This window comes from Leptonychotes weddellii, chromosome 12 (assembly GCF_054177405.1).
Source record: "Leptonychotes weddellii isolate Sample4059 chromosome 12, ASM5417740v2, whole genome shotgun sequence".
NCBI lineage: Eukaryota > Metazoa > Chordata > Mammalia > Carnivora > Phocidae > Leptonychotes > Leptonychotes weddellii.
In genome coordinates this window covers 6,367,225-6,385,019 of record NC_138380.1, presented here as the reverse complement: position 1 = coordinate 6,385,019, position 17,795 = coordinate 6,367,225, and positions in this window count along the sequence as shown.

The following is a 17,795-nucleotide window of genomic DNA, read 5'->3' as shown; positions in this document are numbered from 1 at the left end:
GGGCACCTGGGTGGCTCAGTTGGTTAAGCGACTGCCTTCGGCTCAGGTCATGATCCTGGAGTCCCTGGATCGAGTCCCGCATCGGGCTCCCTGCTCGGCAGGGAGTCTGCTTCTCCCTCTGACCCTCCCCCCTCTCGTGCTCTCTCTCTCTCAGTCTCTCTCTCTCAGATAAATAAATAAAATCTTAAAAAAAAAAAAATTTTAAAAAAGTGATACTACAATTCACTTCTTCATTGTCAGAGACCTTATTAATTTAGTATTTTAAAATACCACTTCTTAGATGATAAAAGATATATGATTATAAAACATTCAGATAATGTAAAAATATAATTAAGAAGATAAAAATCACCAGAGAGGGGCACCACCTGGGTGGCTCAGATGGTTAAGCATCTGCCTTAGGCTCGGGTCATGATCCCAGAGTCCTGGGATAGAGCCCCGCATCCGGCTCCCTGCTTGGCGGGGAGCCTGCTTCTCCCTCTCCCTCTACTGTTCCCCCTGCTTGTGCTCTCTCGCTCTCTCTGTCAAATAAATAAGTAAAATCTTTAAAAATTTTTTTTTAATTAAAAAAAAAATCACCAGAGATAGCTTCTTGTACTTTCTTCTATTCATATATGTGTGTATGTATACAGATATACATATATATGTATTATTTTAAGACAAAATTGAGATCATATTTTGTATATATATTATATCCTGATTGGTTTTTCATTTAATATTTTATCATGACAGTATCGTGTGATTAGAGTTTGAAAACATGATTTTTTAAATTATGAAATAATTCAAGCATACAAAAACATAGAAACTCACATGGTGAACACCCATGGACCCACCATCCAGCTGAAGAAATAAACATTACAGATTAATAAACTCCATTTGCTCACTCCTCCACCCCACGTTCCCTTCTCTCTCTCCAGAAGAAACACGTTGGTTTGAATGTGGTGTTTGTCGTTCCCATGTGGGTTTTAGACATTTTACGTGTAATATACGTATGTACGGAACAGTACATAGCATTGCTTTGCCGAAAACTGGACTTTTAATGCCTGATTAATGTGCTATATTATATGCTATAATTATTCAACTTGTCCCCTGTTAGTGGGCATTTTAGAACAAATAGCAGTTTTACACTACCTTTTGAGGTAAAGATTTTAAACTTGCTACAAAGAAATGTAGTCTCCTTGGTGGAATTACTCTATTACAGTCACAAACTCCAGAGCCAACCCCACCTTTCCCATGTGTTCTTGACTTGGCTCTGTTTTCAGAGAACTTACTTGCAAATCCACTACGAAAAGAATATTGCAAGGCTGGAGGGCAGAAGCAGCACTGGGCCAGAGCTGGGCCTTTCATAGTCCTGTTCTGGGACTCTTGCTTCTCCTTTGCACACCAGCAATCTCGCAGGCTACACACTGAACACAGACAGCACAGGATGTCCCAGACTGGGATAGCCGGTTTCTCTTTCCAAGTTGGACTCTCCTTCATAAGGTGATCATTCTATACCTCCTGCTCTATATCTAACCGTAATCTCCTTTGCTCTCTAGGCTTAGGTTTCTCCAAATAAGTCAGATATCTGTCACCTGACGTGACATGTCATCAAAATGATAGTCACTTCTTGGAAGTCACTGTGAAGTATATCAGTCACCAGGAAGTCTGACAAAATAACAGCACGAGCCCTTCAATAAATACGCCAGAACGTCTATGCTCTCAACCAGCGAGCGGTCCACTTCAAGAAGGAATCATTTATTCCAGCCATTGCTCAAATTCTCTTTGAAGACCTTCTTTTGAAATGGCCTTCAGAAACTAAATCTCCTAAATGGTGACAAACCTTTTCCGCTGGACAGTAGGTTCCATTTACAGAGGAGTTTGGAGCCAGCTGGGATGGCAGAGCTGGTGCCAAGGAAGCCGCCTTGTCTGCTAATGAGGTGACACCGGGACAGCCACGGGGGCTGTTTGCGACCAGTGTCCATTCTGATTGGTCAGTGCTGTGCCATCTCAGTTATAAAAATCATCTGAAGGGCGCCTGGCTGGCTCAGTCAGTAGAGCATGCGACTCTTGATCTCAGGGTTGTGAGGTCAAGCCCCACTTTGAGTATAGAGATTACTTAAAAACAAAATCTTTAAGGGCGCCTGGGTGGCTCAGTCGTTAAAGCGTCTGCCTTCGACTCAGGTCATGATCCCAGGGTCCTGGGATGGAGCCCCACATCGGGCTCCCTGCTCGGCGGGAGGCCTGCTTCTCCCTCTCCCACTCCCCCTGCTTGTGTTCCTGCTCTCGCTCTCGCTCTCTCTGTCAAATACATAAATAAAATCTTTCAAAATAAATAAATAAAATATAATAAAATCTTTTAAAAAATTAAATAAATAAAAATAATTTGAATCTCACACCTCTTAGGGGACTTGATCACCCTCCCATTTCCATTAGCCATCCCCAAAGCACCCCCAAATTATGCCATTCTTTTTTTTTTTTTAAGATTTTTTATTTATTCATTTGAGAGTGAGAGAGAGAAAGAGAGAGAGCACAGCAGGGGGAGGGGCAGAGGGCGAAGCAAGCTTCCCGCTGAGCTGGGAGCCGGAAGCAGACGCAGGGCTCCAACCCAGGACCTGGAGATCATGATCTGAGCCAAAAGCAGACGCCCTACCATCTGAGCCACCCGGGTGTCCCAAATTATGTCATTCTTGTTAAAGAAGCAAAAATACATACTCGTTGAAGGAGTAACTGTTGACTTGCGGGTCATGTGAAAACATTTTTGGGCTAAGGGGTGTGCTTTACTATTTTCAGTTCATACCAGAAGTATTTTTTTTTTAAGATTTTATTTATTTATTTGACAGAGAGAGACACAGTGAGAGAGGAAACACAAGCAGGGGGAGTAGGAGAGGGAGAAGCAGGCTTCCCGCCGAGCAGGGAGAGCCAGATGCGGGGCTCGATCCCAGGACCCTGGGACCATGACCTGAGCTGAAGGCAGACGCTTAACGACTGAGCCACCCAGGCGCCCCAGAAGTATTTTTTTTAAGAACAGCCCTTTTAAAGGAATTTGTATAGCTTAAAACAAATGAAAAGGACGACCACTCAAACGACTGTTGAAATCATTTCAAAGTCCAGAGATTCATTTTGCTCAGATCAATGAACAAAGGACGAGTTTGAAAATGGAACAGCAAAATCAGATCCAGAGAGAGGCTTTTTGTGGATCTGAATTCTTGAGACTCTCTTCGAATGTCGCTCCATGTGCTGAGCTAACACCAGGCTTCAGAAAAGTATGCAGAACATGATGGAGAATCAAGGAGACCAAAAATGAAAGGCTCTTAAGCACCAGTGGGACATGAAGAGCCACCTGCCGCCCGCTCCTCAGTGGTCCACAGGGGAGCAAGGGACGCTGGGGCTGGGGCCTGTGGTGCAGGAATGGCGGAAGGTGACTGGGAGCAAGACTTGAGGCTGCTAGTCCACCGTGGGCATGGCTGGCCCAGGCCACGCTGGTTTGAGAAGCCAGTGAGGCCGGTGAAAATCATGGCCCCAGTAAATGAGAGAGCTCAGAGCGTTCAAAAATTCACATTTGTTTTGTACAGTGCATCAAATTTGCAAATTTGCAATCAACCCAAATCCTCAGGATACAGTGCTCAAAAGCAATTTATTTTTTTTTTTTTTTTCAAAAGCAATTTAGACAGGCGATTTTCTATGTGACAACACACAACAATGCAGTACAGATGCATAATTTGTTTTATTTCACAGGATTATATTTCATGATACCAGTTTGGCCGCAGCGGCTTCAGGTGCCAGACCAGGCTAGAACAAGGGCACAAGAAGTGGAAGGAGCAGAGTGCATCCTGTTAAGCTCACGAGCGCTAACTGAGCCTAAGCAGGTTCAAGGGCTGGCTCCATGAGCTGTGCTCTTTAACAGGTTATTTACCCCAGGACTCAATTTCCTTCTCTGTGAAATGGAAATAATACACAACTGCTACTTCATAAGGTTGTGGTGAAGACTTAAGCAAAAGAAGGCACGTGAAGAATACGGCTATTGTTTTAGCTACTGTTGTCAGAAATACGGGTCATTAGCACATTCCGGATCTTGTAAATACAATCTCTCAATAATCCCACAGTACAGTGACAATGACAATAATAATGATAAAATTCAAGGCAAAATAACTCTTATCACAAAACACGAGGCCAGCTCTAGAAAGGTGTATGAATATGACAGTGGTGGATGGTGATCTTTTTAAAAGCATTGTTGAGATCATTCTTGTAAGCATAGCCTAATCACGTTCAGTATGAGCAACTCTGTATCTCCCACACCAGGAGTGCTCGGCATCTCTGTCCCCTCAGGTAATTCCTTTAATTCTCAGTTCGGTCGGGTTCTAAGAACTGTGTCAGAACAACATCAGAGGCTGTTCCTTTGTTACCAACTCTCTTCCCCTACAGGGCGGCATTGTTTTCCCATTCTTCTCTGCCCGCTCCTGCCCTGCACCTGCCCAGTGACTATGCAGCCCCTCCCACCGGCACTCACATCCCCTTCCTACACCGTGGATGCTGGGTTTGGCCCTGTGACTCAGTTTGGTCAATGGCATGTGTGTGGATGTGACACAAGCCAAGGCTTGAATGTGTATTTGGGCTCGCCTTCTAGCATCTGCCATGGGAAAACATGTCCCGGCCAGCCCACTGGTCCAAGAACTGTGGAGCAGATGCAGATCCAACCTTCAGCTTGGAGCCAAACCCAGTCAAACACAGGCTGGACCCACCAAGCCACAGACACAGGGGTGGTAACATCATTGCTGTTTAAACCACTGAGTTTGGGAGGAGTTTGTTACACGGCCAGAGCTAGCTGATAAACTTCCAGTTCTTTTGCATTTGGTGTACTACAGACAAAGCTTTTTAAAAAAAATCCACAAATATATACAGATAACAGATAGGTATGAAGTAATATGTAAGTTTATATAAATAGCATAGAAATACATGTGACCAAATTTACTAGAGGAGAATATGCTTTTTCCTTCCTCATATTTTCCAAGTGAGTTATATGTCAAAACGGCTTTATTAGAGCATAAATAACACAAGAAACAAACAAAAATCTAATCGTTAATTAGTGGGTTAGTGTTTTTTGTCAGTATGTAGGCAATGGGATGAAATAGCACAAAAATTTATCAGAATAGTAATGTTTGGAGCAGAAAAGCATGTAAACTTAAAATTAATTAATTACATTAATTATATCTCTTCGCATATAGTTATTTCTGCTTATTGATTTAAGTATTATTAACCAAAAATAAGGTAGAATCCACTATTCTTTTTATCAGAAACAACACTGTTTGGTTCAGAGGACCACTCTTTTCACTCCTCATTCTTCCCAAACATTTTCTACATGTATGTTTAGCATAATAATAAGGTTAGAGTTATCCAGTGAAAACATCATCTAGATGCTTCTGGTACATTTTGAAAAGACAGAATCATTTGACTATATTTGAAGCTGAAGAGATTATTCGCTGTATCCACTAAGGTACATTTGGCTGCAAGTAGCAGAAACCCTCCACTAAGCCATAACAGGAAATTCAGAGACAGTTCCTATCAGGACGGGTCTGCCAGTTTACCAGTGTCATTAAGAACTCAGTCTTTCTGCCTTTCCACTTCATATATTGGCCTATCACCCCCATGCATGTCACCTCATGGTTGCAAGACGGCTGCTGCAGTTCCAAGTATCACGTGCAGCTTCAAGGCAGAAAGAGGGGGCAGCCACTACGAGTCCACCACTACTTTCTCAAGAAAGCAAAAACTCTCTAGAAGTTTCCCTAAAGACTCCCTCTTGAATCTCATTGGCATGAAATGGAACACACACCCACAACACTACTCGCTGAGAGGGCAACTGGGAAATTGTCTAGTGAAAGAGGATGAGATCGTCATGACTGGTTTTGAAATTTGATGACTCATCCTCTCAGACTGGGCACACTCACTGTGAGCAAAATCTGGGTTCTGTTAGCAGAAAGAAAGGAGGAAATGGATCTGGGCAAACAGCATTTGCACGTTGCCTTAGCTGCCCTCATGTACCTTGTCTTCTCAACCTGCTGGAGGCAGAAAAATAAATAAGACCTGAAATGTGCTTTTATCCTTTTACCTTTTTTTTTTTTTTTCCAGCCTGGGCAACCTGAACTCCTTTGGGCTTCTGCGTAAGTAGCATAAACTGCCCTACCCCCCAAAATGTCCAAACAGGGCATTCTGGGGGAGGGCCTTGAGTCCCTGAAACCCCTCCATGGGTGACTAAGTTAAGAAATCCAATGAAGGTCAACTCAGTCTTGTAAGCATAGCCTGGTCCCCCACAGTATACAGCTTCTAGGTTCCACTCTGCTGTTTCAAGTATAGTTGTGTGTAGGGTCTGCTGCTTGCTGACTCTGAACTTCATTGTATCTCTCCATAACTGAGCTTGCAATGGAGGAAACTTAACATCTAAAATAGTATAACAAGATAAATTAGATTTTCATGGTTCGTTATGTTGAAAATAAAGAGACCCAAAGTTAAAAACTGAGTTCCCTTCTTCAAAGCATAGTCATTATCAAGCATCTGATTCCAGAATATTAGACACGGGAAACTGCATGAGCCCAGCTCCCGCTGCTGAGAATCTGTAATCCGAGACAATCTGGTAATAATCTCATTTGGGTCATCAAAGGGAAGGGCACGATGTTAAGTTATTAAATAATATGTGATTGCTTTTAGACGCACAGACTCTTTTGAAAATGCCAAGTTCTGGAATCAGTTGTTAAGTCTTCAGTCCATGTTGCAACAAGTAAAATCAGAGACTGCCAACAGTGTCCTCAATCACATCTGCTACTCTACGGAAACAGATTACCGGGCACGCTTTGATTGTGAAATAAGCACAGCGATTTGTAAGCACGGACTCTGCCCTCACACCTAGAAATACTGTCAGATTTCTAGTAACAACTGAACGTGATTCAAAATTCATTCTTAAGCAGAGAAAAAAGTAGAGGAAAGGAAAAGAACAGAAAATTGTGGGGCAAATGTAAATAAAATTCTTTTTTCTGCCTAGATTCAAAGAGTTTGCTTTTCAACTTCATTTCCTTCTTTGTCAGTCCAGTAAAGCATTACCATGTGCAACTTTATGCTTGTTTAAAAAAAAACAAAAAACTAAGTTTCTGGTTCAACTTACCACATTTCCTCTCTACCAACAGACATTCTCCATGGCTCCTTCCCTTGGTCTCCGTGGGATCCTGTACTTCGCACGAGTTTTGGTTTTGTGAAGACCTGAATCATTCTGTAAGCGGTTATGAAATATCTCCCATCGAGCTGTGGCCCAGGGCAGATGGAGAAATTAACTCGACGGAGGAAAGAGCAGTCTGAGCGGCCTTCTTCCCAGGCAGATAGCTGATGATGTGGTCTCAGCCAGAACTAGAGCATCGACTCCTCCCGCCTGGTCCACAGCTCAGCCAGCAGAGCCTCGGTTCCATCGAGGGAGGCTCTGGGCTCTGGTTTCAGCCCAGTGACGGTGAGATCCTGTTTCCTCCCTGTCTGCGCCCAGTTATCTGAAGCAGATGCTTGTTGGAGGCTGCCTACAATCGCAACCTTACTTCGGCCCCTTATCGTTTCCTTCTAGCTCAGCTTCAGCTCCGAAGGCTTATTTATGCTCAGGAGGAATTTGGTTTGCCCACTGGCTTTCTCCTAAGCATACATAATCCCGACCTTGACAGGGCTTCGTAGGGTGGGGTCTGGGTTCCAGGGGGAAATTTCTCCCCAAACGTAACCAGAAGCACAGCGATTTCACATCCACTTTCTTTTCTTCTTCTCTTTTTGCTCCGTCTGTGCTTTCTTTCCCCTCCCCCCTTCCCCGATACAAATTTATAGCAGAAACCTGCCATTCTAGTAATTTAAAAGCTATTTTACTCTAGTGTTAAAGATGTCCTGTATAACAGAGCTCGTAGTTCATTCCATGAAAATTTATTTCCATACACATGAACCAACAATTTCAAAGACTCCAATGCATATAAAATTGATAAACCCGAACACTGCCTGATAGCACAACCATGGTGAAATCTACAAATTGAAATCACTGTTGCAACCCTAATATATCCACATTTTAAAACTCCGTAGCCTTCTATTTTTTTTTTTTTTTACTTTTGTTATACATCTGCAATTTTATTTTTTCTTTGGGGTTAGGGTTGGGGGAAACAGAGGTTTTGGCTGAGAAATAAACTTTTTTGCTGAAATTATATCCTGAAAATTTTAAATAAGTACCAGAAAAAGGGGAAGATTGGTAGTTGGTAAACTGGGGCCTAAAGTTGCTCTTCCATTTCTGCCACCAGGACTTCCTGTCCCAAACCAAATTATAATAGAGAAGAAAACTCTTCTGTATTTTGCTCGTTAATGATCTAGACAAGAGACAGAGAAGGAGGTGCCACCACAAGTTCCCAAGAATGAAGGGCACAGGTCTGTTCATTCTACTGTCTGTGTCCGAGGTACAATCCCTAAGACCCCTATCAAAGAGTGGAAGGTAACTGTATGGACTTGATTTGCTTCCGGACCTTTTCCAGAGCTTTTCTGTCCAGCTGTCGCTGACAACGATGACAAGGCAAGCGAAGACCAAGGCCACACCCATGATGGCCCCTTCAAATTTCCAGCATAAGTGTTGTTCCCTCAGAGCTGAGTGGCAGCTTTTGAATTCATGTCCTCTTAGATGAGCTGCATGTGATTTTCTCCGCGTACCCTGAGGAACCACACTCAGGGGTGGTTTTAGTCTGGAAATTAGAACATGGAGCACATTCTTCTGCCACCACAAACTCTTCCACCAGCCAGCACGGCAAATTTGAGGTGCTCACAGAGCTTTAAGGTGAAAGCGCAGAGCACCCAACAGAGGTGGCTGCCCTGGGGGGAGGCCACACCGCCCTCCCCCACAGGCATGGAGTGCTCAGTGTTCCGCCCATCAGGACAGAGGGACTTACTTGACTGGCCTCGTGCCTCCGTCGGAGCGCTTACACTGCAGCCCTCCAGGAGGTTCCAGGTCAGGGCTGCGAAATGCTGGGATTGCCTATGGGGGCAAAGGCATTATTGGGACGTCCCCATGGCCACGGCAAGAAAGAGCCAACATGCATTTGTTGGACGGGGTTGTGAGCTCACTTCTTCAGACCCGCACGGCCCTCGGGACAGGCTGCGGGGCGTAGGGTCTAGTGTCCCCCCACCCCATGGCCTTCTAAACCAAATAAACGTTTGCCCTCTAGTGAGCCGTCTTGGTGTGGGGGTAGGGGGCACCGGAAGGGCAAGTTCAGCTGTCCTTAGGACATTTGGGTTAAGACGAGAAGGTCTAGAGTTGGGGCCATGGAACTGTCCTGGTGATAGACCAGAGTAACCCAGGACAACTCAGGCTCTTGCATCAAAGAAAAGAGAGAAGGAGATCGAGCAGCTAGAGTGCCCGATACCTGCCAAGTGTTTTCTACTCACTTTGCATACACTAATTCATTTAATCTTCAGGTTTCGTACATGAAGGAGGTAGGCTTTCCCCTTTTACAGATGGGGAAACTGAGTTCTTTGAAAGCTCCCTGGTCAGCAGTCCTCAGTGCCTAAGCCAGCTGAGGGGGTAGATCCTATTTCCCTTATTCTGCATTATTCCGTTGTTTTGCATTGTGTCTTATATATAGAAGGCACTCATTGAATACTTGAAGAAGCAGCCCTCCCCTGTCTTCCTAGGGTGGCCTGCCCCTTAGAGCAGATCTTGCTAGACTTTAATAAGACCTTAACTAATTAGGGGTGCTCTCTGTTTCCTTTGAGGCAGGGGATCATCCATAAGCCTCCAGTTCCCTGATAAATCAGGACCACATGCTCTGGCCACATCTGTGTCTCAGTCCGGGTAAACATATCTGCAGGAGGCTCCCGGGGTCAGGTTCCCGGTTCTGCAGTTCAAGCCCTCTAGTTGGTATCACAGCCTTTCATCGGGCTTCTTCAAGAAAGACAAGCACATGACCGCCATTATCTTTCCTCTATCTGACCCACTGCCAAGCCCACCATGTATCTTAACAATAATATTGTGTCCTGTGTCCCCAAAACATTTGATAAGAGTGTTCAGAACAAATACAGATCCCCCAAGGGATTATAATCCTATTAATTTTGATTTTACATCTACGTTAGTCAAATTAATTCCTTCTGGGCTGAGATTTATACGTATCTCACAACCACTATAACAGCAAGTAGAGAATCTTTTCATTTTCTGACCTGATTTATTCAACTATATCTCTTTGCGTCTAGGAAAAAACCAAAAAGATTGTTTCTCGAAATGTTTGAGAAGTTGAGCGGAGTATATAGAATCTGGCTGTGTGATCACCAATTTCTTGGAAACACTGTTAAGGTTTGTTGCTTCTACCATTAACACACCCCATCACCACACCCCTTCTCAGTCCTTAAGGTGTAAGGTAGCATGTATTAAACTTCTTTTTACTTATTTATTTTTAAAGATTTTACTTATTTGAGAGAGAGAGTGCGCATGAGCAGAGCAGAGGGGCAGAGGGAGAGGGAAAAGCAGGCTCCCCACTGAGCAAGGAGCCCGAAGCGGGGCTCGATCCTAGGACCCTGAGATCATGACCTGAGCTGAAGGCAGATGCTTAACCGACTGAGCCACCCAGGCACCCACTTCTTTTATTTTTAATTTGAAAAAAATTTAGACAGAAAGAAGTTGAAAAGATAGTGCAAAGAATTTTTATACATTCTTCACTGAGATTCCCCAAATGTTAACATTTTATATTCATTCTCTCTCTCTTTCTATATGTGTACATATACACAAAGAGGGTGCTCAATTAATGCATGTTGAGTTACTTGATGTCTTGAGGGCATTGGATTATATGATCTCTAATTTTCCTTCTCTAAGGAATCTATGATCTTATTGCTTGTATATAAGGTAAATTCTTTCATAATATTTGTAATATGTATTCATGTACAGCATCAAAACACCAATAACTAATCAACTTAGCCAAATGATAAGCTAATAGTTCAGATGCAAATGCTTGGCACTTCCATAGAAAAAACATCACACTAGATGCCAACTCATACAAGAATTGTCTTGTAAATAGGACATGAGTGAGAGCTAATTACCCCTGCCCAAGAAATGGAAAATAAGAGGAAACTGACGTAGACCCAGAAGAGGTAGACCTGGGGATGGATCAAAGTCACCTGCCCATCTGGGACTCACTGAAGCTTACAGGCGACATTGATGCCCACACTCATGGGTCCCACCAGTGCCGCAGACTGAACTGGCTCACGCCGAAGTCCCTAAGTCAGCTTGCTTCCCTGTGTCCTCTGTTCAACGTGGTGACACGGTCACCAGTTCTGGAAGTTGAGATCCTCCTCAAAAATGTTCTTCCATTCCCAGCTTCTGATCAGTCACCAAGTTCTGCCCAGCTAGGCGACTGTGGGCCCTGCTTGCTCAGGAGAGCTCAGGAGCTATCCAGGTGAGAGAGACATGGGGGCTTGGTATTTAGAGTCTTAATCAGAAAATGCCCAGAGATAAGTATTTAAGGAGACACGGTCTAGAAAGCTGACTGGGGAAGCCAGGGTAGTTCTGAGGATGTGGCTGCTTCTGTGCCATTGTATCTTGTGAGCTTAGTGCTAGCAAGAGTTAGAGACCGGTTGCTAAGAAAGCAACTTGGAGGGGCGCCTGGGTGGCTTAGTCGTTAAAGGTCTGCTTTTGGCTCAGGTCATGATCTCAGGGTCCTGGGATCAAGCCCCATGTTGGGCTCCCTGCTCAGTGGGGAGTCTGCTTCTCTCTCTCCTGCTCCCCCTGCTTGTGCTGTCAAATAAATAAATAAAATCTTTTTTTTTTTAAGATTTTATTTATTCATAAGAGACAGAGAGAGAGAGAGGCAGAGGGAGAAGCAGGCTCCCCGCTGAGCAGGGAGCCCGATGCGGGACTTGATCCCAGGACCCTGGGATCATGACCTCAGCCGAAGGCAGATGCTTAACCATCTGAGCCACCCAGGCGCCCCAATAAATAAAATCTTGAAAGAAAGGAAGGAAGGAAGGAAGGAAGAAAGAAAGGAAGAAAGGAAGAAAGGAAGAAAGAAAGAAAGAAAGAAAGAAAGAAAGAAAGAAAGAAAGAAAGAAAGGCTCTAAATGCCATCACAGGGATAACTCCGCAGACTCAGAGGGACCACCTGGTCCAGGGGGCCATGGGGGGCTTCGGGGGAAGGACCCCGGAGAACTGCACTAGGAAACAGCTTGCAGAGCCCGCCTGCCTGCTTCTGCCTATGCTCATCTCCAGATTGCTAAATCATGTCTCCCTGCTTTGTTGCATTAGGGGTGAGCATTCGGCAGAGATGTGTGGCCTAATCATTGTTTTCAGACACACTGAATCAGGTCAAGCCTAAACTAGAAAGGAGTTGTAATAGAGATGAGAGAAGAGAGAGACTCTAGAACTCTAGAGACGAAACAGGCAGACCTTGGGAACTAAATGTGGGAAGTGAGCATGAGATGCAGAAAAAGGGCATTCACCCTGGTTGAGGCCCTACTGTGTGCCAGGCACTGCACATACTGTAGTATTTATGTGAGGCAGCCCTCATTAGCCCCATTTTATGGATGAGAAATTGAGTTTCAGAGAGGTGAAGTGACTTGCCAAGGGTCACACAGCTAATAAGGACGGGGTCAAGACACTACCCATTAACATAAAACTTTTTTTTTTTTTCTGTTTAAGCAGCATAACCTAGTCTTGAAATGAAACCTTAAACAAAAGCCCAATACATAAAACAGATCTGCTCTCATGGGGCACCCGGCTGATTCAGTTTGAAGAGCATGGGGTGCATGATCTCGGGGTCATGAGTTTGAGCCCTATGTTGGGCATAGAGATTACTTAAATAAATAATAAATATACTTAAAAAAAAAAAACCAGATCTGCTCTGGTTAGAAAGGTATAAAGGGAAAAGCAAAACTATGGAGACAGTAAGAAAATCAGTGGTTGTCGGGGGGTAGAGGGAGGGAGGAATGACGAGGTGGAGCAAGGAGAATTTTTAAGCTAGAGAAACAGCTCTTTATGATATTATAATGGTGGATACATGTCATTGGACATTTGTCCAAACCCACAGAATGTAACCACCAAGAGTGAACCCTAATGTTGACTATGGTCTCTGAGAGATGAGGATCTGTCAGTGGAGGTTCATCATCTGTAACAAATGTCCCACTCTGGAGGAGGATGTTGATGGTGGGGAGGCTGTGCATGTGTGGGGGGCAGAAGGAAATGGGGACTCTCTGTACCTTCCTTTCAATTTTGCTGTGAACATAAAACTGCTCTAAAAATAAAATCTATGTGGGGTGCCTGGGTGGCTCAGTTGGTAAAGTGACTGCCTTTGGCTCAGGTGATGATCTGGAGTCCCAGGATGGAGTCCTGCATTGGGCTCCTTGCTCGGCAGGGAGTCCGCTTCTCCCTCTGACCCTCCCCTCTCTCATGTGCTCTCTCTCTCTCATTCTCTCTCTCAAATAAAAAAATAAAAAGAAAAAAAATAAAAAGAAAATCTATGTAAATTTTATTTTTTTTTTTTTAAGAGTGGGAGAGAGGCAGAGGGAGAGAGAGAGAGAGAGAATCTTAAGCAGGCTCCATGCCCAGCATGGAGCCCAATGAGGGGCTCGATCTCATAACCCTGTCATCATGACCTGAGCTGAAATCAAGAGTCAGGTGCTTAACTGACTAAGCCACACAGGTGCCCACCCCCCACCCTGGAAATTTTATTTTGAAAAGGATGAGGGGCCTCAAATCTCCCCAACCTCCATGCCACTCTTCCCTTTGGAAGTCCCTGATGCCACCAAGGGTCCTTCAAGGGCAAGGGCGATATAAAGGCCATCATGCCCACCACAAGAGGCAACCCCTTCTGTGAAGAGGCCAAAAGCAGCCCTCTGCAGTCCACACCAGAGGTATGGTACAGCTCTTTCTTCTCACCATTCTGAATTCTGTTCCTGGGTCTCCTCCCCCAGATGGATAGCAGGAATCTATCTCCCAGAGGGTGATCCTTCCAGGTGTTAACCTCTCAGGTCATAAGGAGCTCACATAACTAGAATGTGTTTGCCCCAGTGCTGTGAACTCTGGGGGTCTACTCAGGCCCAGACAACATCTCAGGCCAGCCACCCTGTGGGAAAAGAAAGAGTGTCTAGAGACAGACGTGGCCAGGACAGCTCTGAGACCCAGACACCTTCTGTAGCTCAGAAAGGAGAATGAAAGAGAAAGTTACGAGAGGCTTCCTGGCTCCATCTCCCTAGGTTGCAGGCCTTTTTTTTTAACTTTTAAAATTCCTATTTATTTCCTTGTCTCAGCAGTCAACCCAGTGTGGACCCCCAGGAGGCATTTAACAAAGGCAAACTGAGTAAAGAATTGTGAGGCCTTTAGGGAGACTCCCTCCTCATCAGCTAGGGACTCACTGAACATGGTATAACAGTTGCAATAAATGATTCACTTAACTGACAGAGCCACCCAGATGTCCCAGCAATAAATGATTCAAAAGCAAGGAGAGAGGAAATGTCTCCTCCAGCCTCCTAAGCTGTGACCCAGAGGTGAGAAAGGTTTTTTTTGTTTTTTTGTTTTTTAAAGATTTTATTTATTTATTTGACAGAGAGAGACACAGCGAGAGAGGGAACACAAGCAGGGGGACTGGGAGAGGGAGAAGCAGGCTTCCCGCGGAGCAGGGAGCCCAATGCAGGGCTCGATCCCAGGACCCTGGGATCATGACCTGAGCTGAAGGCAGACGCTTAAGGACTGAGCCACCCAGGTGCCCCGAGAAAGTTTCTGATGGGGGAAAATGGATTGAAGAAGCTCTCCTTAAATTTAGAACCGTAAGAACCCTTCAGAACCCTTCATTAGCCCTTCTGGGTCCCAAGGTAGCATTTGCTATCCTGAGGAATAATGTTTCCTCCAACCTAATCTTGTTCATCAATATCACCAGTGGGAGGCAATGGCTCAGAACATCTCAAAGAACCATCCCTCAATCACTAACTTTGAGTTCAGTTATATCCCCTCAATGTGTGTGACTAATAGGATGCAGCAGAACAGATGCCATTCTATTTTCTGGCCAAGGCCTTATTGGCCCAGCAGTTTTTACTTCCTGCTTTGGAATGGTTGTCCTCGAGCAACCGCCACACTGCGAGAAACCCACACTACATGAAGAGGCCACGTGCAGGTGCTCCAGCTCACAGCCCCATCTGAGCCCCCAGCCAAACCCAACATCACCTGTGGTCATGTGGATGCACCATCTTGGATACCCAACCCAGTCATACCTGCAGATGACTCCAATCCCAGCCACCATCTCAGATTCCTGACAGAGAAGGACCCAAGTGGGCCCCGTAAACCCACACAAATATGAGGGGTATGTTCATTTCCTAGGGCTGCCTTACCACAATACTACAAACTGTGTGGCCTAAAACAATCGAAAGTCATTCTCTCACAGTTCTAGATGCCGGAAGTCTGAAATCAAGGTGTAAGCAGGGAGGTGCTCCCTCCGAAACCTCTGGGAGAGGGTCCTTCCTTGCCTCTTCCAGCTTCTGGTAGTTCCAGGCGTTTTTTGACTTAAATGGCAACATAATTCCAATCTCTGCCTCCAATGTCACATGGCCTTCTTCACTGACGTCTCCGACCAATTTCCCTCCTCTTGTGAGGACACCAGTTATACTGGATTTGGACCCACCCTAGTAAGCTCATCTTAACTTGATGACATCTGCAAACATTTTATTTTCAAATAAGGTCACATTCACAAGTACTGAGGGTTAGAACTTCAGCATGTATTTTGGGGGGACACAATTTAACCCACAACCCTTGTACACAAGGGACATAAGCTGACTATTTAAGGGACGCCAGTCTATGATTAAAAAGTGGATATGCAGGGGCGCCTGGGTGGCTCAGTCGTTAAGCGCCTGCCTTCGGCTCAGGTCATGATCCCAGGGTCCTGGGATCGGGCTCCCTGCTTCTCCCTCTCCCACTCCCTCTGCTTGTGTTCCCTCTCTCGCTGTGTCTCTCTCTGTCAAATAAATAAATAAACTCTTTAAAAAAAAAAGTGGATATGCAGGTAATTGAAATGTAATTGGCAGTTTGTTTGACTTGGTTTTAGTATAGATTTAAATTGGGTTTTGTTTTGTGTCTCTTATGGTGTATTCTTCATTAATCTCTATGTACTTTTACAAAAGTCAAGGTTTCTATTCTAAGCCTATTCTATGTAACTCTCAAAGGCTGAGAGTCAGAATTGTATCTGTCCCTGACTAACTGTGTGATCTCAGGCAAATCAACCAGCCTCTCTGGGCATTAGGTGCGTTCATTCAACAACCATTTATTAGACTCCTACAATATGTTGGCAGTGGTAGGGGATCAAGAGTTCATACAGCCCAGTGTCTCATTTCACAGATCAGGCAGGTGAGCCAGTGTGGGTTAAAGGAGCTTCCAGTCATAAACCAGCTGTATTCTGATAGTATTCATCGTTAAATGATGGGTTCGGGACAAATTTTCTCAAAGGCTTTTTCCAGTCATTAAACTGATTCTGATTCTAAAACCATGAATCTATATTTTACCCATTTAAAATTAAAAAGAAATACTACATTCAATTCAGCTGATGCATTTCTGAGACTCAGAAGTTGTGGCTGCCAAATTATGTCACCACAGTTTCCCTGACTTTGATGCTTATGAATTACGAAGCCAGTGAGTAGAAAGTTTCATCAAACCATCAAAAGCTAAAATGGGGTTTTTTTTTGTACTTTCAGTTTGCATAATTTTGAAGATGCTGTTTTTACTAATCCTAATAATGTCTCCATACTTTTAAAAGCCCCTAGAATACCTCATCGTGGCAAAGCTGAATCACAGGGCTCATCTACCAAGAGCTCAGCCTTGCAAAGGCACTCATTGCCTGATTTAATAGAAAAAAATTAATTTGAGACTAACATGCAAGAAAAAAAGCGAGTATACATCGTACGTACATGATATATGATATATACACATATCTATACATTATATATACATATGTATATATCACATACTCATATATCATTTTCTTTTTTTTTTAAAGATTATTTATTTATTTATTTATTTGACAGAGAGAGACACAGCGAGAGAGGGAACACAAGCAGGGGGAGTGGGAGAGGGAGAAGCAGGCTTCCTGCTGAGCAGGGAGCCCGATGTGGGGCTCAATCCCAGGACCCTGGGATCATGACCTGAGCCAAAGGCAGACGCTTAACGACTGAGCCACCCAGGCGCCCCTCATATATCATTTTCTTTGAAAATAGGAAGCGATCTCAAATGTTGTATGGATAGGTGTTGGAACTGTTTGTTTGAGATGTATTATTGGATTCATCCTCCAATTATGCCTAGTGCCAGAGTACCAGACTTAATGATCTGCAGGAATATTTATACGGAAGGATTGCTTTTGGAATTGAAAGGCACGTCATACAGAATATAAGTTAATGGTGACACCAAGCATGTGCTGGGTAAAAAGATGTTTTAATGATGTATCAGGAGAAAAATCTGGGTAAGTGGGATTAAGATACAGTTTTAGACTATATGTTCTGCCAGCATCGCAAAACCTGAGAATATGAATCAGAATTAAACAGTCATAAAATGAGGAAGTGTTTGCTACCTAGTCAGAGCACGGTATCAATCCCGGTCGGCTCCAAATGTTGAAAGCCTGTCAGAATCACGCAGGGACCATTTCTTTGTTCCTGGGCACTCCTGGGCTCCTTCCCCCCTGTTCCCAAATCCTTGTTAAGTGCATTTTTATAGCACTTGACCCACGCATGGTCCTTATTAGTTTATAGTTCATGTACCTGTCCAGGCTGTGAGCATCTGTGGGAGATAAATTATGTCTTAACTGTCTTGTGTACCC